Source organism: Acinonyx jubatus, chromosome E4 (assembly GCF_027475565.1).
Source record: "Acinonyx jubatus isolate Ajub_Pintada_27869175 chromosome E4, VMU_Ajub_asm_v1.0, whole genome shotgun sequence".
Lineage (NCBI taxonomy): Eukaryota > Metazoa > Chordata > Mammalia > Carnivora > Felidae > Acinonyx > Acinonyx jubatus.
Genome location: NC_069395.1, coordinates 51,615,176 through 51,642,608, shown reverse-complemented (window position 1 = coordinate 51,642,608; position 27,433 = coordinate 51,615,176). Strand labels below are relative to the sequence as shown.

At 39.3% G+C, this 27,433-nt stretch overlaps 1 protein-coding gene across 13 annotated transcripts in view; it reads left to right on the top strand.

Moving 5' to 3' along the window:
* Nucleotides 1-27,433, top strand: part of RABGAP1L (RAB GTPase activating protein 1 like) — a 755,477-nt gene that overhangs the window by 676,860 nt on the left and 51,184 nt on the right. The window contains exon 1 of one of the 13 annotated variants that reach the window (XM_053208977.1): nucleotides 7,764-12,689. The exons of the other annotated variants lie outside the window; for them this stretch is intronic. The gene's annotated coding sequence lies outside the window, so the exon portion shown is untranslated. Of the gene's footprint in view, nucleotides 1-7,763; nucleotides 12,690-27,433 lie in introns of those variants that run through there. 13 annotated transcript variants of the gene reach the window in all.

The following is a 27,433-nucleotide window of genomic DNA, read 5'->3' as shown; positions in this document are numbered from 1 at the left end:
TTAAGCCTTTGCAAAATTGAATGTTTATTCTATACTTTGTGCCCAGTAATGTGTTAGTGCTCAGACTACAGAAGAGACTGAGATAAATGTGGTCCCTACCTTCACAGGGTTTACAGTCTAGCAGACAAGATAGGTATTAAACAAATAATCACCAAAAAAAGGTTATGAGTTTTATGAAGAGAGGGAGTCCCAAGTCCTATGGGGACATATAGGGAGACCTAATCTATGTTAGGGGTCCTAGGTTCTTTGGGAACAAATACGGGGACCTAATCCAAATTAGGGATTGGGGAAGAGCTGAAAGATAGATAGGATCCAGTCAGCTAAAGAGAATGAGGGTAAGGGGGAGGGTGTTCCAGGAAGGGGATGAAGAATCTTCTAAGTCTTAGAGGTGAGCGAAAGAAGAATTTAAATAAACAACGCATAGAGTGGGGGTGAGGGGAGCAGGGAAGAGTTTGCAGTTAGCCCCGGGGAAGATAGTAGGAACCAGACCATGAATAGTCTTTAATAGTCAAGTGAAAGAGATTGTGGACTCTATACAAAGGGTAACACAAAGCTGTTTAAAAGGTTTTAAGTGGGGAAGACATTACTTTTACGGAACTGTCAAAAACACTGGCTTGTGGTTTATGCTTGGTGGTTTCTTTGACCTTTCTAGTTCTAAATTTTTCATCTTTGGAGTAAGAAATTTGGATCAGCCCTTTCAGATATGTGAGTTTAAGAATCCTAGAAAGAAGTATTTCTCATCTATTCTGCTCTGATTCTATTCTTTTTTTTTTCTTTTCAGACTTGGAATGTAGGTTTTGTCAAGAAGCATATTTTAGTCAGTGTTTTAGAGAAAGTACTCTAATGGGACCTATGACACAGTTTTTTTAAAGTCATTTTGTCATCATAAAGTAACTGTAGATTTACAGTGGAAAAATTTTTAAATGTAGAATATGAGCAAGAAGGAGATCATAATCTTGGATGCCTTGATACTAAAGCACCTGGAATGTAGCTGAGTGGAGGGTTCAGTCTGGTAAAACTGACCCCAAGGGAAATTGTGCCTTTTGGGGAAGGGGAATTCTGGAGATAACAGGAATAGTCTTCAGTTTCCTGAAAAGGACTCTGTGTGGAAGTTGGAACAGAAGGCACAAATGTGGTTAATGAGTAGAGGCTGCTAGAGATGTGCATTTCACCTCAGTATTGGGGAACACAAAACTAACAAGTAGAGCTGTTCATCAGAACATTGGTGAATTTCTCTCAATGCCTGCAGGCGTTCCAGTATATTGCTACATACGTTTAAGCCATATGAGGTCACTTAAGGGTATTACTGGGGAAATCCAAGCATCAGATAGAAAGTTAAATTATATGAACTTTGACTCCATAATTAAGAGTTTTATTTTGGAATCTTAATTCACTTCATGTTTTGATGAACACATAATTGATCTGAAGGATAATTTAATACCTGTCTGAAAAAGAAAAGCAATTTAAGCTGCTAGGTATCTTGACTTGACGTATCCATCACTCTCCTAGTTACCTGTCGTGTTGCGGGGGTGTGAGAACATTTTGAGATCTACTCTCCAAGCGAATTTTAAGTACACATTATTATAACTACAGCAACCATGCTGTACATTAATTACTCTAGAACTTAATCATCACATAATGGGCATTTTGTACCCTTTGACCAATTTCCATCTTCCCATTGCCCCCAGCCCCTGGTAACCTTTCTCCTCTCCGTAAAATTAACCATTTTAAAGTGAATAATTCAGTGATATTTAGTACATTCACAATGTTGTGCAGCCATCACCTCTGTCTAGTTCCAGAACATTCCCCAAACCCCTGATCCATTAAGCTGTTTCTCCTTGCCCCCCTTTTCCTTCCTAACTGTTGGCAACCACTGAATCTGCCTTCTGTCTCTGTGGATTGGTTTATTCTGGAGATTTCATATAAATGGAATAATATAATATGTGACCTTTTGTATTTTGCTTCTTTCACTTACCATAATATTTCTAAAGTTTGTAGCACATATCAGTATTTCATTCCTTGTTCTGGCTAAATAATATTCCACTGTATGCATATTCCACGGTTTGTTTATAAAGCATTCATGTCTGTTGGGCCTTTGGGCTGTTTCCACCTTTTGTCCATTGAGAATAGTGCTGCTTTACATGTACAACTGCCCATTTTCCTTTTTTTTTTTTTTTTGACTATACATATCATAATTCTATGTTTAACTTTTTGAGGAGCCACCAAACTGTTTTCTACAACAGTTGAACCATTTCATATCACCACCCACAACGTATGAGGTTCCAATTTCTCTATATCCTTGCCAACACTTCTTTTTTTTTTTTTTTAATTTAGCCATCCTCATGGGTGTGAAGTGGTACCTCATTGTGCTTTTTAAGCTATTATTTATCATGATAAAATATATATAACGTAGAATTGGCCTTTTAACCATTTCAGTTGTATGATTCTGTAGCATTAATTACGTTCACCACTTGATTTCCAAAACTATTAACACCTTTTTAAAAAAAATTTTTTTTAATGTCTATGTTTGAGAGAGAAAGAAAGAATGTGAGCAGGGGAGGGGCAGAGAGAGGGAGGGAGACACAGATTCCTAAATAGGCTCCAGGCTCTAAGCTGTCAGCCCAGAGCCGGACACGGGGCTCGAATGCACGGACCATGAGATCATGAGCCGAAGGTGGACGCTCAACTGACCGAGTCACCCAGGCACCCCAGCTATTACCACCTTTTATCTCCAAAACTTTTTTTACCCCCATTTCCTCCCTGCCCCCCCACAGGAACTCTGTACTTAATTATTAAACAGTTCTTTCCTATTTCCCTCAATTCTCCTAATCCCTCATAATCTCTCATCTATTTTCTGTCTCTGTATTTGCCTGTTCTAGTCATTTCATAGAAGTGGAATCATACAATATTTGTCCTTTTGTGTCTGGCTTACTTCACTTAGTGTAAAGTTTTCAAGAAACATCCATGTTGTGTCCATGTTGTAGCACATGTCAGGACTTCATCCCTTTCTATGGCTGCACACTTTCCATTTTGTGTATACACCACATTCTGTTGATGCATTCATCTGTTGTTGGAACGCTGGATTGTCTTTTGACTACTGTGAATAATGCCGCAGTGAACATGGGTGTACAAGTATTGGAGTCCTTGTTTTCAGTTCTTTTTGGTGTATACCTGCAAGTGGAGTGCTTGCTCATACTATGCTTCTGCATTGAATTTACTGAGTAACTTATCAGCTACTGTGGAAAACTGCTGTGCTGTTTTTACAGCTGGACCATTTTATGTTTCCCACCAGCAATGTTGTGAAAGTTCTCATTTTCTCTGCTACCAAACTAGCAATTATTTTCTGTGGTTTTTATTTTTTCTTTCTTTCTAGCCATCCTAGTAGATCTGGAGTGGTATATCCTTGCATTTCATTAATGGCTAATAATGTTGAACATTTTTCATGTGCTGGTCAGCCATTTGTATATCTTTTTTAGAGAAATAGCTACTCAAGCCCTTGGCCCATTTTTCAACTGGGTTGTTTGTCTTGTATTGGGTTGTAAGAGTTCTTTGCATATTTTGGATATCAAACCCTATCAGATACATGATACGCAAATATTTTCTCTCATTCTGTAGATCATCTTTCGACTTTCTTGATAAGTCTTTTGCACATAATTTTTTGATTTTGATAAAAGTCCGGCTTATTTTTTGTTGTTGTTGCTTGTCTCAAAGATCTTTTTACTTAATAAGGCACCATAAAATTCCTAAAAACATCTGTTTAAGAAAACAAACGGTTGTGTCATTTAATAGTGAATACAAACTGTTCAGTTGAATACATGCAGAATAATACAGTAGCTAAATTGAAGGCAAATTTGTATGATTTTTGTTATCTTTTCTAAGCTCTGTCTTTTCTGTGAAGAAGAGTCCCATTTACCTATAAAGGATATTTTGAGATTTTTAATTAATGCTTATAAAATCTGAGAATATGCCTATAAGATTGGCAGTAAATTTTGTGAGCATACTATCTGCTTAGTAATGACATCATCTGTCTTACTAGATTTCAAGATGTTGAAAATAGTCTATTCAAATACTCCTATTATATAATTCTGTTATATAATCGGATCACCATTTATTGTTATAAAAATCAAAGCCCCCTTGCTATCTCTGTGGTTCTTGTAATCATATATAGAGACACATGACTGAGCAGTAAGAGATCCTTACTGCTTCCAGATGTCAGGCTGTGCTTGCCTTGATGGTGAAAACTGGACATCTAGATGACTCTGGAGACAGTGGTTTTTAAACTACTCATAGGACCAGGCCATGTTTTATTCCAGATATCCTACTTTTCTCCTTAGAGCTTCTGTGATTTGCTGGCGAGGCTTGGAGTAACACAAAAAGCCATGCTTAGTTCAAAAACTTCCTCCTATTGCTGTTTCTGGCATTGCTATTCACAGTGGCACCTACCCTTGGCAGTTCTGGTTTTGCTTTGTAGGTCAAATGAGTCAGTAGATAAGATTTGATTTTCGCCTAAGCATTTGTGCTTTACAAACTCATTGTTTGATAAAATAAGAAACATAAAAAATTGGTGAGTGGCACTGTCTGTGGCTGGCAGGTGTTAATGAGATACTAGCCATATGTTCCATATCCACATGAGACAGATGATTGTATCCTGCTCTGTAGATTTTACTCCTTTTCTCTGCCAATAGCCTCTCAAATGTATCTCACAAAAGGCCCCAGGCAGGAGAATGTGGACAGATCAGCTCGCATCCATTGTCATGGAAAAGTAACTCAAAGGTATGCCCAAAGGATAAGATACTTGTCTCATCCATCTTTGAGCTGGAACTATGCATTTATAAATGGCAGAGGTGTACCATGCCTTACTACAAGACATCCCGAAAAAGCCAGCGCACGGTCTTTGATCGTAAAAAGTTTCAGCATCCTCAGAAAAGAGCACACCCACACCTAGAAATGCCTAATGACTGAAAAGCAAGTTACAAACAAGTGCAGATGAGAGGATACAAGCTGAATCTGTTTGGGACACTGCCAACTGTGTCTAATTATTTCCATTATTTCTTATGGAAAATGTATACCAACCTGAGAGATGAGGCATACTAGCTAGCTGAAATCACCTGTGAATCCTGGGGTCTCTACCAATTTTTCAGAGAAAGATTCATTTAACAATAAAATTTATTTCAGGTGTCTATAGTCTGTATGTTTGGATTTTTTTAACCTAGAAAATAGTGGAAATCCTTTTTCTCACTGTCATTTCCATTGTCATCTGGTACACCCAGTAAGCAGCACAATTGCTCAGCTTAATTCTTGCCCAGCCACTGCGTGAAAGCTTACGTCTCTACGGTCTATGACCCAGACTGCGCTCTTGTCTCTGAGTAGAGGTGCCCATTCGTAGTCCACTCTCCACACTTACTTACAAGAGCCATGTGGTAAAGCATAGATAGAACTATCCGGATTTTGACTGTTTTCCCCAGAAGTTTTGACTTGCACCTCATTGCCACGTGAGTAAGTTAGCAGTGCTGAACCTGGTGTTTCTACAGACAGAAGGTTTGTCCTGTGGACAGTCAGCACAGGCCGTTTCTCTTGTCTCGCCTGCAGAGCAGCATACCTGTTTTTGTGATACAATCTTCCCGATAAAGTAGATATGTTTACCAAACCCTTATTTGGTGGAAATTTTACAAGGCTTACCTCTGGAAATTTTACACTGGAAGAAAGGGCACTGCCTTCTGACTTCCAGCAGTCTCTTGGTTGATTACCTGTCACGGTTCTGTTTTCAGTCAGGTGGCAGGTAAGTAAATACCCACCTTCTTTACATGAATGAGCTGTCCACAAAAGGTTTTTTTGTGCTGTTTAGCTATCTTAAAGTTTCATTGGAGAACTATAGGAGAAAGAAAAAGGACGAATTTGGCTTAGCATTTTTTTAATGCCAGCGGTTGTGTGAAATGAAAAATACGGGCAATTCATTGTTTCAGAAAATAAATCTTGACACCTAAAGATAAGTAGCAAGCTTCAGTAACTTTCTGGAACATTCTTTCGATGCAAACACTTGAGATATATACCAGTGTCCAGGATAGATTTCCCAGTATATTGTCTACAACAGATCTTAAATATTGCAAACTAACAGAAGTTGTTGCATAATTTTTTCTGTAATTAGATAAGAACATTCTTACTGCTGGTCTGCAAACAGTTCATAAAGATAGCTGCTGCTTAAGATAGTTCACAGTTAACAAATGTTGAGTGGTGAACTCCATTCTTCATTTTCTATAATGTAATCGTATCACCCTAAAATCCATTGGTTTTCTCATATACAGGCCAGGGATGAAAGGTCCAAGGCCAGTAGGACAGCCCTGCCATCCTGACAAGCTGCTTCCATCTGTGGATCCAAGGAATTGTTAGAGCTCTTGCCATCTCCCTGCCAATAGGAGAAAGAAAGGGGAGGATACGCCCCCTCTCTTCTAAGGGCACTGGTACAAACTGGCATACATCACCTTTGCTTGTTTCCGGACTTAGTCATATGCCCCCACCAAGCCGCAGAAAAGACCGGGGAAGATCCTTAGATGGGTATCCATGAACCCAGTTGAAATTCAGGAAGAAGTCTTTATAGGGTTGTGCATCCATGACCACATCCAGTTTTAGAGCATTTCTGTTATCCCAAGAAGTTCCCTCCTCTGTAGTCCATCTCCATCCTACCCTCAGACCCAGTCACCTGTAATCCCCTTTTTGTTTTTATACATTTGCATTCTCTGGAAGTTTCGTATGCATGAAGTCATCTAATGTATAGTCTTTTGTACTTGGCTTCTTTCACTTAGCGTGAGGATTTTGAGGTTCATCTCTGCCATTGCACATATCAGTTGTTCCTTTTTGTTGCACAGTAGTATTCCACTGTATGGATAGCTCACATTTTGTTTATCTCTTCACTAGTTGGTGGGTTTTTTTACTTGTTTCTGGTGTTTAGCTACTGTGAATAATATTCCTATGAACATTTCCATACAAGTTTTTGTGTGAACATGTGTTTTCATTTTCCTTGGGTGGATGCCTAGGAATGGAATTGCTGAGTCGTATAGTAAGCTTATGTTTAATTTCTTGAGAAGCTGCCAGACTTTTCCAGAGTGGCAGTTTTTACATTCCCACCAGCAGTATACAAGGATTCCAATTTGTCCATCTCCTCAACAACCCTGGATGATGTTAGTCTTTTTCATTATAACCGTTCTAGTGGGGATATAGTAACATCTCATTTGAAGGGTTTTGCTTGTTTGTTAGTTTTTTGTTTTTTTTACATTTTCCTAATGATGTTAAACATCTTTTCAGGTACTTATTAGCCAAGCCATTTATATATCTTCTTTGGTAAAATGTCTGTTCAAAGCTTTTGCCCATTTTTAATTGGGTTGAAGACAAATATGTCTTCTTGTTGAGTCATGATAGTTCTTTATATTTTCTGGGTGTAAGGCCTTTATCAGATGAATGATTTATAAATGCATTCTCCCAGTCTGCAGCTTTCCTTTTTATGTTCTTAATGATGTTCTTTTTTATTTTTCCTGGTTGTTTCTTTAATTGAATGCAGACCTATTCATAGAACTAATAGATGTCTTTGGAGAGCAGAAGTTTTTCACTTCCCGATTTTTTTTCTTTCATGGATTATGCTTTTTGTGTCCTAAGAAGTCTTTGCCTAATCCAAGTCACTGCGATTTTCTTCTAAATATTTTTTAGTTTTAGCTCTTACATTTAGGTCTGTGATTCATTTTTTTTGGGGGGGGGGGAGTATCGTGAAATAGGATTCTACATATATTTTTTGCATAGCAATTTCCAATTACCCTAGCACCATTTGTTGAAAATACTATTGGTATTTGGTATCTTGTCAAAAAAAATAGTTGACCAAAATAAGTGTTTATTTCTGGACTCTCAATTCTGTATCGTTGATCTGTATAACTATCTTCACCTGGCCAGATTTTTAAGACTTTCACAGTGGGGCGCCTGGGTGGTTCAGTCAGTGAAGCATCTGACTCTTGGTTTTGGCTCAGGTCATGATCTTAGGGTTTGTGAATTCAAGCCCCCATCGGGCTCTGTTCTGCCAGTACAGAGCCTGCTTGGGATTCTCTCCCTCTCTCTCCACTGCTCCCCTGCTCATGTTCTCTCTCTCTGTCTTTCAAAATAAACAAATTAAAAAAAAAAGACTTTCACAGTAATATATCTGAACTTACCTTCTTGCTTTGTCATCTAATCAAGTCAATGATGGGACCCGAAATGATCTCATAACACTTAAACATCACTGAAAATTGTGATGCAGGAGCTAAACAGGCCAGATGTAAGTCCAGAAGGCAAAAAGGCCAAAACTGAAAAGGGAATTATAGTCACAAAAATGTAGTATTTGTTTTGTTTTTTGTTTTTTGTTTTTACTGTTTATTTTTGAGAGAGGGAGTCAGAGCATGAGGGGGGGAAAGAGAAAGAGGGAGACACAGAATCCAAAGCAGGCTCCAGGCTCCGAGCTGTCAGCACAGAGCCCGATGTGGGGCTTGAATTCATGAGCCGTAAGATCATGACCTGAGCCGAAGTTGGACGCTCAACCGACTGAGCCACCCAGGTGCCCCAGTATTTGTTTTATTAAAGTACATGTTAACTCTTAAAATAGGTCCTTGTGCTTGCTTTCTGGGAAGGCGGTCCTGAGCAGGTGAATCATATGTCACTCAAACATATGTTATATGCAGACAGCACCCACCTCTTCCCCTCTTCCCTACACCACCCCCCCCCCGCCACCCCCCCGAACCTTTGCCTTTTCTTGGATTGCTGTGCTTCTTTCCCCTTACTTTGCTGCATTTCTATCGGGAAGTTGGTTTTACTTGAATGATTCATGTTTAGGGAGAAAAATGAACATACCCTTAAAATTTGTTTCAACTCCTCCTGCAAGGAAAAAAAATAAATGAAGAAGGCAGATGTAAACAATAGCAGCAAAAAAGTACAGGTTAACAAAGAGATCTAAACAGAGAGTGGCTTCAACAGGAACGATCTTCATTTTCCTCTTCAGTATCAGTCTGAGTGTATGCAGTCCAAATTGGCTGTGATGGCTATGTTGAAATCTGGAAACCAGACTCAGGATTCCTATCTTGTTGCTCTACCATCTTTAGGGATGTTGCCCTCATGTTCATGGTCACATACACTCACCACCACATTTTCTAGGGCTATAATCTAGTTGGAGGGAAGGATGAAAATTGGAAAAGGAGAGCATACCTCTTCCTTTGAAGGAGCTTTCACTTATCAATTTTATTGAGTCTGTTGGCCCAAACTTGTTATTGGCCATACCTAGATACACAGAAGGCTAGGAAGCGTAATTTGAAGGCTATGCACCTGGCTTAAAAATGTATTACCAAAAAACAAGGGGAGAGCACATAGTTAGAGGCAATTAGCAGGTGATACCTCCAATTATATTTATATTAAGTATAGTTATATTTATATACATATCAGAAGGTGAACATTGAGCACCTACATTTGAGGCACTGTTGAGGGGTTGTGAAGGTTGCCCTCAATGAGATTTCCAGAAATTAACTATTGGTGGTGGGAGAAGCAATCATGTTTTATGTCTTAACAAATTTGTTCCAGGGGCACCTGGGTGGCTTCTTAAGCAACTGACTCTTGGTTTCAGCTCAGGTTATGATCTCACGGTTGGTAGGATGGAGCCCTGTGTCGAGCTGTGTACTGACAGTTTGGAACCTGCTTGGGAGTCTCTCTCCCTGCCCCTCCCCTGCTCACTCACATATGCTCTCTCTCTCTCAAAATAAAGAAAGAAAGAAACTTAAAAAAAATTTGCTCCCAAACTAAAATGCTGTTTCTGTTTTTCAAACACAACCACTGAAGATCTAAGTTGCACCATTTACAGTTTTTTGAGCTGTCTTGTTCATAATTCTTTACTTAAAAAAAAAAAACACAACATTGATTTATCTACCTCATGTATTTTTTATTTTTGTAGCCATTGTCTCCATTTTCCTATTTTATGACTGATCAAGTCTTCTTTTTTTTTAAGTTTATTAATTTTTATTTTGAGAGAAAGTGAGCAAGTGAGGGAAGGGCAGAGAGAGAGAGAGAGAGAGAGAGAGAGAGAGAATCCCAAGCAGGCTCCACGCTGTCAGTGCAGAGCCCAACTCAGGGCTTGAACCCACAATCTGTGAGATCATGACCTGAGCCAAGACCAAGAGTCAATCACTTAACTGACTGAGCCACCCAGGCGCCCCAACCACTGAAGTCTTCTGATGCCCTGTCTTAAACCTGAGTTGATGTATGATGGGAGCAGTTGTATGTTTAAGATATTTTTATGATTCTTTAATTTAAACTCCCCATTTTTGGCTATGTAATATGAAGCAAATGAGGAAACATTGCTCTAATGGCTTAACAAGGAAGGAGAAAAACCCTTAATTTCTGAGTGGAGAAATATTGTTTGTGGAAAAGTAGTTTGTGGAAAAAAAACTGTAATCAAAAGTTTGTGTTATTGCACCTGACTTTAGGATCCCCCCAATTTTTTTTTTGGCCACGTTGTGCCTTTCCTTCTGGAATTGTAAGTGGAACACCATACTTGTACCTGTTTATACTGTGACGTAGATATTGTTACAGAGAACACACCCGAGCCTTTCTCACTGGTAAGCAAACAATGCCTTGTGAATCTCTGAGCTATGGAGAAACCCCGTAGCTTTACCTGCAGATGCTGTCTCGGAGAATAAATTTTGGCTGGTTGTTTTTATTTCCCCCACAAAACAAAAACAAAAACAGACAAACAAAAGACGATTATTGAGTACCTGTCATGTGTCAGGGATAGTAGGATAAATTGTCTGTATTCAGAAGTATAATTATGTTTGGCCTTAGAGAACATGTAGAATGTCCTGAAATGTTGAAGTTTGAACAATAGCAAGAGACGGTAAGAGACTTTTACAATATAGAACTGTATTATGAAGTAATTGTGTTTGTGAAAGAGCCCAGGACTGGAAGTGAAGAGGCTTAAGTGTGTGTCCCAGATCTGTCACTCGTCAGGTAACTGTGGACTGGCCTCAATTTCTTCATCTTTAAAATTAGGGGATTCATTATATGCTTTATATGGTCTTCTTTGTGTCTGTGCTTCTCTAGCTGTTGATATCTATGATGTATGTGTTATATATGGGCTATATTGTGTGTTATATGTTATTTTTAGTCTTTATGACTCAACAAGTCTATAGTTTCGTTTGTTTTGTTTTGAATGTTTATTTATTTTTGAGAGAGAGCACAAGCAGGGGAGGGACAGAGAGAGAAAGGGAAACAGAATCTGAAGCAGGCTTCAGGCTCTGAGCTGTCAACACAGAGCCCGATACGGGGCTTGAACCCACAAACCATGAGATCATGACCTGAGCCGAAGTTCGACGCTCAACTGACTGAGCCACCCAAGTGCCCCTATGTTTCTATAGTTTTGATTTTCTATAATCTATAGTTCTAGCGTATCTATTGCAAACCACTCTAAAACATAGTATCTTAAAACAATGACCATTATGCTCACAGATTCTGTGTGTCTAGAATTCAGACAATACCTAGTAGGCATGGCTTTATCTCTGCATCATAGCATTCTGGGACCTTATCTGGAAAGACTCAAACAGCCGGAGGATACTTGAAAAACTAAGGGCCAGAATTATACGAAGGTTCTTCACTCTTAGTCAGGTGCTTAGAATGGAATGTCTCAAAATAGGGCTCAGCTGGGATTGTTGAATAAAAAACCTGCTTTGGATTTTCAATTTAGGTTTCCTCACAGCATGGTGACCTGAGTGTCTTACATGGCCACTCAGGACTCTGGGAGCTAGTGTTTTCTAAGAGCAAGGTTTTATCTTATGAGATGATTGAAAATTTTAGTAGAATAAAAAACTTAAGGGGCAGCTGGGTGGCTCAGTTGGTTAAGTGTCCGACTCTGGATTTCAGCTCAGGTCATGATCTCGTGGTTCATGAGTTCGAGCCCTCATTGGGCTCTGCACTGGCAGTGTGGAGCTTGCTTGGGATTCATTCTCTCTCCCCTTTCTGCCCCTCCCCAGGTTGCTCTCTCTCCCTCTCCCTCTCTAAGTAAATAAATAAACTTAAAAAAATGTTTTAATAAAAAAAGAATAAAAAACTTAATTATTTTTAATACCAAATACATGAAACATGTTAAGTGTAAAGTAAGTGGAGTTATAAAAGTTTACTTGAGGCTACCAGGACATTATAACTATCATTTGTTGAGTGTATTCTGTATGGTAGGTGTTGGTCCACAAGTACTTTCGGGGATTATCTCATTTATTCTTTACAACAGCATTAAGCAGAAACCAGGGCTTAGTCAGCTTAAGCAGCTTGTCCGGGTCATAATGCTGATAAGCCACTGAACCTCTGACTCAAAACAGATCCAACTCCAGTATTTGTGGCTTTAGCTACTATTATGGGCTGAATTGTGCCCTCCCTCCCTAATTCACATGTTGAAGTCCTAATCCCTACTACCTCACAATACAGCTATATTTGGAGACAGGGTCTTTGGGTAATTAAGCTTATATGAAATCATTGGAATGGATCCTAATCCAATATGATGGGTGTTCTTGAAAGAAGAGATTAGGACACAGACAGGCGGGAAGACACAGGGAGAAGATGGCCATCCACATATAGACCCAGGAGGGAGGCCTCCAAAGAAACAACCGTGCTAACACCTTGATCTTGGTCTTCCAGCCTCCACAACTGTGAGAAATACATTTCTATTGTTTAAGCACCCCAACCCCCGTCATCCATGGTACTTTATTATGGCAGCCCTTTGCAAAGACTAGTATTACCACTAATGATATTATAGTAATGTGTGTTTTTGTTGTTTTTTAATTTGTTATCTGTCCTTTTTTAAACTGAGATATTATTGGCATATAACTGTTCATTTTAGGTGTAGTACCACATGCTGATTTGATCTGTGTGTATATTGTGAAATGGTCACCACCATATCACATCCATCCACATGGACTACACATACTTACAGATTTTGTTCTTGTGGTGATGTGTTTGTATCAGCCTGCTTTCAGGCTGTCTTTCAGATTGTCCTGTCCCTTACAGAGATATTGTTGTCAACAAAATCCATAATAAAATATTTCTTCTCTAGTTATATTTTCATCAATTTTTATATGAATCTCCAAGCTCCTTCTTATCACAATCACTTGGTGAGGAATATAATAAAGATGTACAGGGGCACCTGGGTGGCTCAGTTGGTTAAGTGTCCTACTTCAGCTCAGGTCATGATCTCATAGTTTGTGGGTTTGAGCCCCACGTTGGGCTCTATGCTGATAGCTCAGAGCCTGGAGCCTGCTTCAGATTCTGTGTCTCCCTCTCTCTGCCCCTCCCCACTCACACTCTGTCTCTCTTTCTCTCTCTCTCTCTCAGAAATAAATAAACATTAAAAAAAATTTTTTGTAACGATGTATAGTTCTTCAAGGTAAAAATACATTCTCTTAGGCACACTCTTACCTATAAGATAAAATTAGCGTTCTTCCCTTTTTTGCAATGCAAACATCAGTATCCCCTAAGGGCATTATTTTCTGCAAAGGTCAAGGTTTAATTAAGATTATTTCAGAGTAATCCAGAAATCAACATGAAAGTCTCTGGTCTTAACAGCTAGTTATCAGCTGCTAAGAACTGTTCAAATATTAGAACTGGAAATTAGACCTCATCAAAACAGCATTTATCACATGATTCATACTCCGTCATGTCTAAATTTTTTGTCTTTCCTCCATAGTGAGCTTCCTAAAGATACATCCTTTTGAATCACCGGATTGGTAAAATGTAAAGCAATGCTTTTGCAGGTGGGCACTAAATGCCTATTCAACTGGATGCAGATTTAGACATCGTGTTACATTTTCCCCCTAAGCCCCACAATTGAAACGCTATTGAGATCAATATGGGAAAGACATTTATTTTCAGTACTTGCAAGTTGTTTTATTGCATTTACTCTGCCTTTCACTTTCTTTTTGTTCATTTGTTTATTTTTGAGAGACAGAAAGTGCGAGTGAGGGAGGGGCAGAGAGAGGGGGAGAGAGAGAGAATCCCAGGCAGGCCCCACATTGGCAGCACAGAGCCAACGTGGGCTCAAACCCACGAACTGTGAGATCATGACCTGAGCCAAAGTTGGACGCTTAACCGACGGAGCCACCCAGGGACCCCTGCCTTTCAGTCTTTAAACCTGTCTTTCCCTGACATGCTCTTCAGATAGCAGCACTCTCTCCCAGCACTGCTTTTTCACCAGGGAGTTTAGGAATATAACCTACTCATGGGTTAGGACAGAAATATTTCTAAATAAGGACCAGGGGGTTGATCATTTTGTCATTTTGACCATCCGGTCTCCTCCAGCTGAAAAAGTAAATGACAACATTATTCCTAGAACCAGAATGCATGCATATGAGTCACATTTCTAGTTTTCTGGTAAAGAAATCCGTTGTAGTGGTTAGAAGTATGGACTCTCTCCGGGTTCAAATCCTTTCTGTGCCACTTACTAGCTGTGTGGCAAATCGGCTGAGCCTTGCTGTACTTCAGTTTCCTGTTCTGTGAAATGTGGACAATAAGAGACAATGTCTGTGGAGTTACGAGAACAAAATAAGGTAAAACATGTTATTTGCTTCAACAGCACATGGCACATGGGAAAGACACAGCAAACACTAGCCCTTATTATCATTACCTCTGTCTTTGGCCACTTGGATATTAGAAACACCTGAAATCACCTTTAAGGTGGATGTGTCTGTGTACCGTGTAAGTCACTGAATGTTTATCGGATAACAGTTTAAAATGTATGAAGTGTGTGTGGAGCGTTTATAGAACAGGTGACTGTTTTTCCAAAGACAATAACAGGTTTGAAAGACTTGGTTTATTATAAGAATATGGTACCTCTAAACGATTTTCACAGCTAAATACTACACAGTGTTTTTTTCATGTTTATTTATTTTTGAGAGAGAGACAGAGAGAGAGAGTGGGGGTAGGGCAGAGAGAGAGGGAGACTCAGAATCCGAAGCAGGCTCCAGGCTCTGAGCTGTTAGCACAGACCCTGATGCAGGGCTCGAACTCATGAACCATGAGATCATGACCTGAGCTGAAGTCGGACGCTTAACCAACTCAGCCACCCAGGCGCCCCTAAATTCTGCACAATTTTAAGGTTCTAGAACCTTCCCAGTGAAGATCTAAAAGCCTTACCCTTGGTGCCATGTCTGGATAAATGACATGTAGTCAGGTTACATAATACATTAATTATTTGAGTGCATTCTACCTAAACAAAGACTCAGAAGTCTGCTGTGTGGTTGTATACTTTGTTACCTTTAAGGTTGAATCAGAAAAGTATTTAGTCAAAACTGATATTACCAAGTGGTTTCACTGGGAGTTGCAAATGTGACTGAGCTATCATACCTGGGTCAGAGGCACCTAAGGCTTATAAGGGGTTCACTTTCAAACTATGGGACAGTCCAGTGAGTTTCATAAGAAAGGTACAAAATACTATGGGAATCCGGAAAAGAGGAAAGAGCATTTTTCTCATCGCAGAATCAGGAAGTAAGGATTTATGGAGTGAAAATAGCATTGATGGGGAACTCTAAAGGATGATTTTGGTTCCAGCTTCCCAGAAAATTGAGGGTAATCAGATGCTGCTTCAGTACATTTTTCTACTCCTAACATACCTTATTTTCTCCAGGTTCAGAGAATGACTTGTTCCCCTGCTGCTCAACTTAATTCCTTCAACCTTGCACGCAGTCTGGTCTCTGCTTCTCTTCCCCAGAGCCTTGCACCAAGGGGTAATCTCTGGCAAAACAGTTTCAACGTCTCTTCTGGTGACTCATGTCTTTCTCAAATTAAGAAAAACTGGTCAGAAAGTTCTTGGGCCCCCTCATGCTGATATGTGCTCTCTCTGTCTCCCCTTCCCTTAAAGACAAACTCTACCAATGAAGAGTTTATATTTGTCTCAGCTTTTTCTGCACACTTAACACAAAATTCTTTTTCTGGGGTGCCTGGGTGGCTTAGTCGCTTAAGCATCCAACTCTTGATTTTGGCTCAGGACGTGATCTCACAGTTTATGGGTTCAAGCCCCACATCGGACTCTGTGCAGACAGCACAGAGCCTGCTTGTGATTCTGTCTCCCTCTCCTTCTACCCGTTTCCCACTTGCTCTCTATGAGCACAGGTTTGCTCATAAATAATGAGCTCATAAATATGCTCATAAATAAATGAACATTTTTTTTTAATTATGAGAAAAATACTTTTTCTTTATGAACTGTTTCAAAAACAGAATTATGGAATAAACACCCAAGTATTTGTGCCCAAATTAATAAATATTAATGTTTTGCCATATTTATTTGAGATCATTTTTTTAAGAATTGAAACAATGCCAGTAGAGTTAAAAATTCATTTACCTTCACTCACTTCATACTCTCTTTCTCCAGAGTTTTCTATGGCCCTCCCCAATTGGCACATATTGATACCATTAACTTTTTAATACTTTTAGTACATTCTAATAAGAGCTAATAGTTCTGTGGCACTTACTATGCATCAGGGACTGTGCTAAGCACTTGGCATACACTGTATTAGTTGGGGTTCTCCAGAGAGACATAAAACCAATCAGATATATAGAGAAAGAAGAGAGAGGTTGTTTTGTTTTAAAGGAATTGCTCACATGATTGTTGAGGCTGGTAAGTCTGAAGTCTATAGGGCAGGCTGGCAGGCTGAAAATTGAGACCAGAGTTAATGTTGCAGTCTTGAGTCTTGCAGGATTGAAGCTAAAACTCATGCAGGACTTCTACATTGCAGTCTTTAGAATTCTTTCTCTTTTGAGAAACCTAAGTCTTTATTCTTTTTTTTTTTTAATTTTTGCAATGGTTGTTTATTTTTGAGAGGGAGAGAGAGAGAGAGAGAGAGAGAGAGAGAGAGAGAGAGAGAGAGTCTGAGTGGGAGAGGAACAGGGAGAGAAGGAGACAGAATCCGAAGCAGGCTCCAGGCTCTGAGCTGTCAGCACAGAGCCCCATGTGGGGCTCAAACCCACCAACCGCGAGATCATGACCTGAGCTGAAGTTGGTTGCTTAACTGACTGAGCCACCCACCCACCCCAAGTCTTTACTCTTAAGGCCTTCAACTGACTGGCTCATTTTCATAATGGATTGAGTTTTTTCTCCTAGTTTATATAGGTATTTATATATTAATCCTTTGCTGGTTATATTTGTTACACATATTTTTCAGTTTTTTCTTATCTATATGAACTTAGGGCTTTTTTTTAATGTTTATTATTTATTTTTGAGAGACAGAGACAGAGCACAAGCAGGGGAGGTACAGAGAAAGAGGGAGGCACAGAATCCAAAGCAGGCTCCAGGCTCTGGGCTGTCAGCACAGAGCCCCAATGCAGGGCTTGAACTCACAAACCGTGAGATCATGACCTGAGCCGAAGTTGGACGCTTAACCGACCGAGCCACCCAGGCGCCCTTCTATGAATTTTGTTTATGGTGTCTCTCTGTTTGCCAGAATTTCTAATTTTAATGAGTTATTATCAATCTCCATTCACTCATTAATTCAATAAATATTTATTAAGTACTCTACTAGGCACTGTTATACTATGGGAATATGGTAGTAAATAGAAGAGGCAAAAGTCCTTGCTCTCATACAACTTACGTTTACTTGAAGACAGGCAGTAAATGCACTAAGCAAAACTATAGAGTATATTACAAGATAGTATGGAAGAAACAGAACAAGGGCAGGACAATCAGTAGTACTAGGAGGGGCACAGTGTTAAGTGGGTGGTGAGGGTAGATTCCACCAAGTAGGTACATTTGAGCAAAGACTTGACTGGGGCAAGGGAGTGACCCCCGCGCCTCTACAGAAGGGAGAGTGTTGCAGGGACAGGGGACAGCCAGTGGAAGGGCCGAGGCAGGAGCAGGACGGGTACACTGGAGAACAGCCTACACTGAAGTTCAGTGAGCTGGGGGTGAGAAGCTTGATGAGCTCGAGGAAACCAGAGAGGAAACCGCTGGGGAAGAGAGAGCCAGATGGAGCAGAGCCTTGCAGGCCTTGGCATTTGGTTTCTATTTTTGTTTTGTGATTTGTGCCTTTGGGCTCTTATTTTAGATTTCTTCCTTACCCAGAAGTCATAGATGATGGAGACGAAGATGGTGGTTAATATCTATTAAGTATTTCCTGTGTGCCAAGCACTTTGTAAAACTGACTTTTGTAGATTTTCGTGGAGATGACATTTTTTAAAATATTTATTTATTCATTTATTTTTGAGAGTGGGAGATATCTGTGCAAGCGGGGGAGGGGCAGAGAGAGAGAGAGAGAGAGAGAGAGAGAGAGAGAGAGAATCCCAAGCAGGCTCTGTGCAGCCAGTGCAGAGCCTGACCTGAACCCACGAACCGTGAGATCATGACCCGCGCCAAAATCCAGAGGCAGACGCTTAACCGACCCAGCCTCCAATATGCCCACGTGACAATGTTCTGTATATAAAATTTTCGGAATATTTATTTTTCTCATTTAGCTATTCAGTTTCTGTGCAAATTATTTCTTTTATAGTGTGGGGGAACCTAATTCTTTTCCTCTTTTTGCTAGCCAGTTGTCTGACCTCCCTTTCCTTCTCGATTTGTAATAACACCATCTGAGTTTTATAGCAAGTCCCATGTACCTGGGCCTGTCTCTGGGCCCTTTCATTCTGTTCTGTTGGTCTATGTGTGTGTCCTTGAGCTGGTACGACACAATTTCAATTAGCAGAACTTACTCTAAATTTTGATATTTAGGAGAATAAATGCCTCTTCTTTTATATTTGTTTAAAATTTGTTTGACTTTTCCTGGTCCTTTGCTCTTCAAGTATGAATTTTTTGGATGAACTTATCGAGGCTTATGTGAACAAATCCTTTGGGATATTGAGCAGAATTGTGTTGAATTTATAAATGAATCTTGGAAGAATTGATGTATCAATGCTATTGGGAGTCCTTTCACCTTCATTTAGGTCCTCTTTTATGTTCGTTAACAAAACTAAAATCTTTTTCTCACAGAGGCTTTTTGTTAGGTTTATTTCCAGAGACCTTATAGTTTTTGTCGCAAGAAGAAACAGAGTTTGGTTTTATTTACATTTTTTATTTGGTTGCTGCTAGTGTATAGACCTCTATTGATTTTATAAGTTGACCTTGGGTTTTAACAAACTCGTTAAAGTCTCTAAGTCATTTCATTCCACTATCCATAGGTTATTTTAGATGTCTCTAATTAAATTATTAATCATCCGTAAATGACAATTTTTTTGCCTTCATCTCTAATTTCTAAACTCTATATTTATTATTTTCTCTTATCTATTTCATCAGTCTGAACGTCAACGATAGCTATTCCCAGAGCCATAATAACAAGCATCCTTGTCCTGTCTCTGGTTTTAAAGGGCCTGTTGATCAGGATTCACCATTAAATGTTATGTTTGCTCCAGGTCTTACATCGATAGCTTTTGGTGGGTTTAAAACACTCTTTTCCATTACTAACGTGCTAAGTTTTAAAAATAAATTGGTGGGTGCTTAATCCTATCAGTTGCTTTTGTGCATCTGTTTACATGATTTTATGATTTATCTTCTTTAATATGTGAATGTCAAGAATATTTTTTCTTATTTAACAATATTGTAAATAATTAATAAAATGACACGGCTCAAAATCCAAACCATAAAACTGACCTTATCCTCCAAGCCTACTCTTTGTTCTCACTTCCCGTTTTTGAAGAATGATACCATCCAGGCAAGAAACTCAAGAGCTGGTCTACGTATTGCTCACATCTATCTACTCAGTGACCAAGCCCTGTCCATTTTCTGCTTCTTAACATTTGTCCCTCACGTCTCTCTCTCTCTATATATATATATATGTATATATACATTGGTGGCTCAGTTGGTTGAGCATCCAGCTTTAGCTTAGGTCATGATCTCGCAGCTCATGAGTTCGGGCCCAGCTTCAGGCTCTATGCTGACAGCTCAGAGCCTGGAGCCTGCTTTGGATTCTGTCTCCCTCTCTTTCTCTCCCCGTCCCCCACTCATGCTCTGTCTCTCAAACATAAATAAACATTAAAAAAATTTTTTTTAATTGAAATATAATGTAATGCATTTATAATGGGTTGTTTATAGCATGGACATGAGGAAATAGGACCAACTTACTGTATATAAGTCTTGTGTCTGACTTTTACTAAAAGATTTCCCCATGGTATACCTGAGTGTGGGTGAAAATTGGTTATGTTAATATGTGAGGTTGACGGTAGCTATTAAGTATCTGATTATAGTAGTAGGTGGTTGGAGCAGCAAGGATAGAGTTAGGTTTCTAAACCAGTGTTTTATGTAGAAAGGAGTTAAATCCAAACCTGAATTTACTGTGGTGGCACTGCCATAATGATACCCAAAGGTGTTAATGATAGATGCATTAAAAACCCCGTTTTATTATGGAAATAATCAAACACAAAAGTAGAGAGGAGTACCACGAATGTCCATGAACTCCTCACCCAGCTTCAATAACCATCAGTCTCTTGCTTTTCTTGTTTCATTTCTCCTCCAACTTTTTCTTGCTCAAGTGTTAAATAAGAATTGGAGACCTCTCATTTCACTCATAAGTAGTTAGGTGTATATCTTAACCAATAGGGACTTTAAAATTATAACCATAATATTGATATCATACCTACTAAAATTAACAATAATCTAATGGTACATTTTTTGAAATTCAAATGAATATGAAACAACAAAAGTCCAACTAAAGGAATTTATCAGGTTCCAGCCTACCACATGGGGAATAGTTTGGTTTTTTGTTTAACCCCCAAGTTTAGTGGGGTTTTTTTGTTCTTATTTTAACTAGAAACATTTAAAAATCATCCCACCATTTTTTAAAATAATTAAAACAATGGCAAAATAACTGGGGCCCCCCGGGTGGTTCAGTCAGTTAAGCGTCCGTCTCTTGATTTCAGCTCAGGTCACAATCTCACAGTTTGTGGGTTCAAGCCCCGCTTCGGGCTCTAAGCTGGTGGTGTGGACCCTGCTTGGGATTCTCTGTCTGTCTCTCTCTCTCTCTCTCTCTGCCCTCCCTTGCTCGCACTCTGTCTCAGAAATAAATAAACTTTAAAAAGATAATGACAAAATAAGTAATGTGGCTGTTCTTAATGCCTACCTTAGTTTATTCTCAGGGTACTTCACAGTAAACTGGGCCAAGCTCTGAGTGGTTGGAGTGAATGTATATGTCCAGTGAAACTCAGTATTTTCTTATGTAGGATGAACATTTCCCATTTCTTTGAAAAAGGAAAACTGATAAGATGTCTTTTGCATTATATTTTACAAATGAAATTCAGAATCCCTAGTGCTAATGTTAAGATTGTTATTCTAATATGCTGGTGCTAAGCCTAACTTTTAATTCTTAGGATAAGGGAAGTCATTTCTTATGGCTTCTAACAGATAATACTTTTTTCACTGATCCTCTTTCAGGGATTTTCTTTGTGAGGCTTTTCAAAGTTACTAGGAGCCAGTGCTTTGAGCCAAGTCAAAGCTTGCTTCTGCCCTGGCAAGATTTAAATGTTTTATAAAAAAGAGATTAGGGAAGACAGCTATTGCCATGCATTTTACTCAGCTGTACTGAACCATTAATTGTCTCTGCCAATTGGAGTACCTCTGAGGGGCGGAGGAAGGCAGGGAGTTTTTGTGTCTGTATACTGTATAGCTCTTTATGCTCTTTGCAGTACTTGAGATGTACATTTACTACTAACCATCCGGTCTACTAGGCATTATAAGAAATAAAAAGATGGCTCCTATTTACAGCAGAAGGCTTCGTTAGTATTTAACTTTAAAGACCCATTTCAATCTATTGTTTCTTATTATTTCCTGGCCAAGGCTACAGTCATGTGGCAGAAATATCATGTGAAGGACCACACATGGTAGCCCCTTTTCTTGAAGACATGGTCTGCCTCCCATCTTGTGTCCAGGTGTAGATTTTTAAGACTTGCCTTCTTACTACTAATGTAAGATTTATAGTATAAAACAACTCTCCTTACACTCATCATGTTTTTTTTTTAAGTGCACGGTTCTTTTCCTACCCAGTGAAGTTCTGAGCTGTCAATGCTCAAATTCTGTTAAGTGCACTCTGAACGATAGATAGGCTGGTAGATAGTAAAAAGGGGGGAATTGGCAGACTGTAGAAAGGACCCAGAGAAATCATCTGGTACTTCTCCTTTCTCCATGTAGGATTATATCAACCCCCCCCCCAAAAAAGTCCATCCTTTTCTGCAAAATTTCAAAGAGGAATATTTGTTCACTTATTTAAAAGGATTTTTTAAAAGATGAACTCTGAGCCAGCCTCTGTATTCAACTCTCTCTTTTTAGCCACCACCTTCAGTCTGGAATAGTTTCTCAGTCTTACTTTGGCTTTTATAAGCTTGATACTTTCAAAGATTGCAAGCTAGTTATTTAGTAGAATGTCTCTCAATTTGAGTTTGTCTGATGGTTCCTCATGAGTAGATTCGGGATATACATGTTTGACCAGAATATATCCTAGAGATGATGCTATATTTTTCCTGTTGTATCCATTCTATTAGATGGAGCACGAGTTTGATTTGTTTCATTAGTGGTGATGCCCAATTTGATATTTTGAATAAAGGTGGTTGCTGCCCGGTTCTTCATGCAAAGTTGCTCTATTCCTCTTTGTGACTAGTAAGAATTTCCTGGGGAGGTACTTTGAAATTATGTCAATATGCCATGCCTAATCAGTTTCCGTTTATTTCATTTTTACCTATATGGACTCAAGCTTCCCTATTATATTCAATATTGTATTTTGTTACAATCACTATTTTAATGCTGAAATAACCGCTTTTTTGGTCTTTGGGAGCTCCTTCAATATGGTTTCTCTGTCCTTCGGACGTGTTCCCATTATTCTTTGGGCAGAAGTTGCTTTTGAAACAGCAAGATATTCCAGGCTCTTTTTGTACTTTCTTGTTTCTAGCTTTGGAACCAGGTATTTCTCCAAGCAGCCCTGGTTCCTTTTAATAGAAGATGCTATTTAGAAACTATGATCTTTGGAGTAGATGTGCTCACCAGGGACGTGTCATTACCTGTAGGCCCGCTCAGCAGGCAGAGCTAAGGAACACACGCACATACACACACACACACTTGCAACTGTATTACTAACTATGTACCTGAAAACTCTTGACCCTGTGTCATTACCTCCACTGCCAATCCAGTACTACAGTGTTCATTCTGGTTTTCTCTTTCCATTATTGTAACTCCCTTCTCTGACTTTGAGGAGTCTGAATCCTTAACTTATTTGCTCAATCCCCTTGTATGTACAAGTCTGCCGTTTCTGCTGTTCTCCCCTCCCCCGCCTCTGCCTTATGTGAATGTCCTCCTCACCCTGCTCAGGCTCTAATTGTCAAATTGTACCCCGCTCCTGGATGTTTTCCACTAGGGCTCTAACACACCCATGCCAGGCTTCCTTTCCATGTAAATACCCTCCTCACCCTTTTGAGCTCTAATGTTCCACACAGGACCACCCCCTTGGTTGGTTACCACCCTCACTTTGCTTGGTTACCACGTTGCTTGGGCCCAGTTTACCCATTCTAGGCCACCCTACACTGTATTTTCATGGGTTTACAGGAAAGGAAATTGGATGACTGACAAGTACTCAAGAGTTTGCCTAATGAAATGGAAAATAGAGCAAAAGTTCTCCAAATGTGTTTCCTAGACCCAGAGTATCAGCATCCCTTGGGAACTTCTTAGAAATACAAATTTTTAGGCCTCATCTCAGCCCTACAAGAAAAAGCTCTGGGACTAGCACCCAACAATGTATGCTTTAAGCCCCCAGGAGATTCTGGTGCACAGTAGTGTTTGAGACCCATTCCACTCTACATCCTGGCTATCTCTTGCATAATGAAGGTTCCCTGATTGTCAAATGTGCCTGGGGACCATTTTTAGGGTTTTGGAGCCATCTCAGCATTTTTGGCCTTTCGTCGGGGTCAGACTGGAATATTTAGTTCCGTTTACCAACTTTGGAAAGCCCAGTCCTCCAGGGAAAATTATGAACTTGTAGAAGAATTAAAGTCTGTCTTTTTGATTTAGAGACCTTTTTATTAAGGCCTAACAGAAATAGTTGAAGCAGGGATCAGAAATGGTAATAGCAATATCAAAGCAACAGAGCAACACCTCTGTTTTTGTTTAAGCTCACTTACATATGATGTAAGAATGTAGATTAATGAGCTAGTGGTCTCTTATACTGGGTATGTTTTCTGCAGTTATCAAAAATATGTTAGGCATCCCTGTACACTGGTGGTGGGAATGTAAATTAGTGCAGCCACTATGGAAGAAAGTATGGAGGTTTCTCAAAAACTTAAAAATACAACTACCGTATAGTCTAGCAGTCCCACTTCTGGGTATACATTCAGAGGAAATGAAAATGGGATCTCAAGGAGAAGATCTGCACTCCCATGGTTATTGTAGTCTTATTCACAATAGCTGAGATAGGAAAGTAAGTGTCCATCAATGGATGAATAAAAAAGATGCACTATATATAATGGAATAATATTTAGCCATGAGAAAGGAGATCCTGCCATTTGCATAAACATGGATGACCTTGGGGGCATTATGCTAAGTGAAATAAGTCAGAGAAAAGCCTATAATATATTATCTCACTTACATGTGGCATCTAAGAAAGCCAAATGCATAGAAACAGAAGGGAAGGGTTACCAAGGACGCGAGGGTGGGGGAAATGGAGAGATGGAAGTCAAAGTATTCAAACGTCTAGTTGTAATATGATTAAGTTCTGGAAATCCAGTGTACAACGTGGTGACTGTAGTTAAGAGTGTTGTATTATGTACGTGAAAGTTACTAAGAAAGTTCTTAAATCATTCTCACCACAAAAGAAATGGTAATTATGTGAGATGATGGAGGTGTTAGCCAATGCAGCAGTGGTTAATCACACTACAATATACACATAATCCCAAATCAACATGTACAGCTTCAACTTACACAGTGTTATGTGTCATCTATATCTCAGTAAGGCTGGTGGGGGTGGGGAATAAAGTCTGTGACATGTCCTAGAATGTTGAAAATATGTGCTTCACCTATTTTGACTTCTCTTGACATGGAGGTTTACATTTCAAGTGAATAAGGTAGCGGAGTAAAACAATTTGACAAGAAAATCTTTTTTTCTTGAAAGGCATGAAAATATCAGCAGAAAAGACTGTATTTATACTAGAGAACAAAGCATAGCCAGTTTAGTGTTGTGACCTTCATTCACCTCAATGGAATTAGCCAAGAACTCTGTTCTCTCTTTAGATTCCTGGGCCAGATATATTCTGGGCCCTTTAGCTTTTCGATCAGCAAAAAAGGATAATTTTGACACAGTACCTGAATTGAAAACATTTTTAATTCAAGTTAAAAGTTCCCTTGAATTAAAACTGATTTCCCTTCTTAAAAGGTGATTGATATTTCTGGTTTTCACTTTCTTTGTTGTCAAAAAAGGCGTTTTTACCGTTTTTCACAAAATCTTTGTACATGTTTCTGGGCTCTCCGTTTTGAGTGCATGTGAATAACAGTTTTGAAAATACCTAGTTATGATACCTTTGACTTTTTTTGGACTAGAAACAATAGGTATATAAATGTCTACCCACTCAAATTTACAAAGTCTAGAAGATGAATTAAGTCACTTAATATGGATTTTGACTTAATTTTGTCTAGTCCTTACATATTTGTATTTGTAAATAATGGTCTATAGTAGTGAGGGGTGGGGGAGGAGAGTTAACCATGTATTTTTTTATAAGATTAATTATAAAATAGCAATACTTCATTTACAAAACGAGATATCTGACAGAGACTCTGTCTTCTTCAGAAACGTTGGTATTACCAGTACCTGGTACGAGGTGATAAGTGGAATTCTCAATACATGCTTCTTGCTAAACGGAGTTAGACTTATGTGAATCACCAGTGAAAACTGGATATCCTAACTTGGAGCCTCTGTAGTTCATTCTCATAATCTCGTTTTGGAAATATCACCTTGGAGACTGTGGTAAGAACAAGAGACCCATTTAGGCCCCAAAGGTCTTTGCTAATAGTCCGCCTTATCTCGTTGGCTAATGCTCCCGACACCATTCTGTTGAATTGTATTAGATTATGTTCAGGTTTTGAATTTGCCTGGGGCATGTGTAAGTAGAAGCCAGGTTACAGTGAACAATTTGGAATAACAACCTCTCCAAAAAGAATGAGAAAGTACCTCAGAGAGAGAATTAAGTTATAGATACGTAAATCAAAAATAATTTTTTTTCTTTTTTAACCTTTGCATTTGCTTAAAAGGATGGCATTCATTTCAGTTATTAACGAGGATATTTCCCTGTAAGCTAAAAGCCTATAACACAGATTTCCAACTATAAAGCCCTGTTAAATGTGTATTCTAAAGACCTTGTATGTAGAGGGGAAATGGGTCATCTTAGGCAGGTTCCAGCCTGTCCTTTTAATGACAGTAGCTAAAGAAACATGGGTACATGTCTCCATGTGAACTCAGCCAAGGAGATTGGAATAGCAATACTCTGTGTGAAGGGAATTTTGTACAAATGCTGTAACGTTTTTACAAATGCTATAATGTAAAGTTTGTAGAATTTTTTACAAAAGTCTACATTTCTCAGCAAGTTCCTTGGGCTCGGTGTGTTCCAACTCTAGGTGTAGCTAATAATCTTCACATGGTTTCTTGTAATGAAATACCATTAAGTAGTTGTGTTGGTTTTTTTTTTTAAGTTTAATTAAATTCCTCCTTCTCTCCTTCCTCTCTCCTCCCTCAGTTGAATTCGTTCCTCTGTGACTTTTTCCACATCCACCACTTGGAGGACGTTTGTGACATCACAGTGACTTGATGAGGCCCACTCTTCTTTTCACTGCATTTCCTGCCATAGCCATTTGGTTTTTTTTTTTTTGTTTTTTTTTAATGTTTGTTTATTTTTGAGACAGAGAGAGACAGAGCATGAACGGGGGAGGGGCAGAGAGAGAGGGAGACACAGAATCGAAAGCAGGCTCCAGGCCCTGAGCCATCAGCCCAGAGCCCGACGCGGGGCTTGAACTCACGGACCGCAAGATCGTGACCTGAGCTGAAGTCAGACACTTAACCGACTGAGCCACCTAGGCGCCCCCATAGCCATTTGTTTTAAAATGATACATATTGGGGCACCTGGTTGGCTCAGTCTGTAGAGCATGCGACTCTTGATCCCGGGGTTGTGGGTTCAAGCCCCACGTTTGGCATAGAGATTACTTTAAAAAAATGATACATGCTACTGGACTTGTGAAAGGTAGCAGAATGTTAAATCCAGAGACCCCTTTGAGTGTTTGTTCCTCCTCATCTAGTTCTATAGTTTCCCCCTTGTAAATTATTACAGTGGGGAATTTATTAAGGAAAACATCGTTTAAAAATTTTACCAGCTGCTGTATACTGTCATTTGCGGCCCTCGGCTGACATTCCAACAGCTG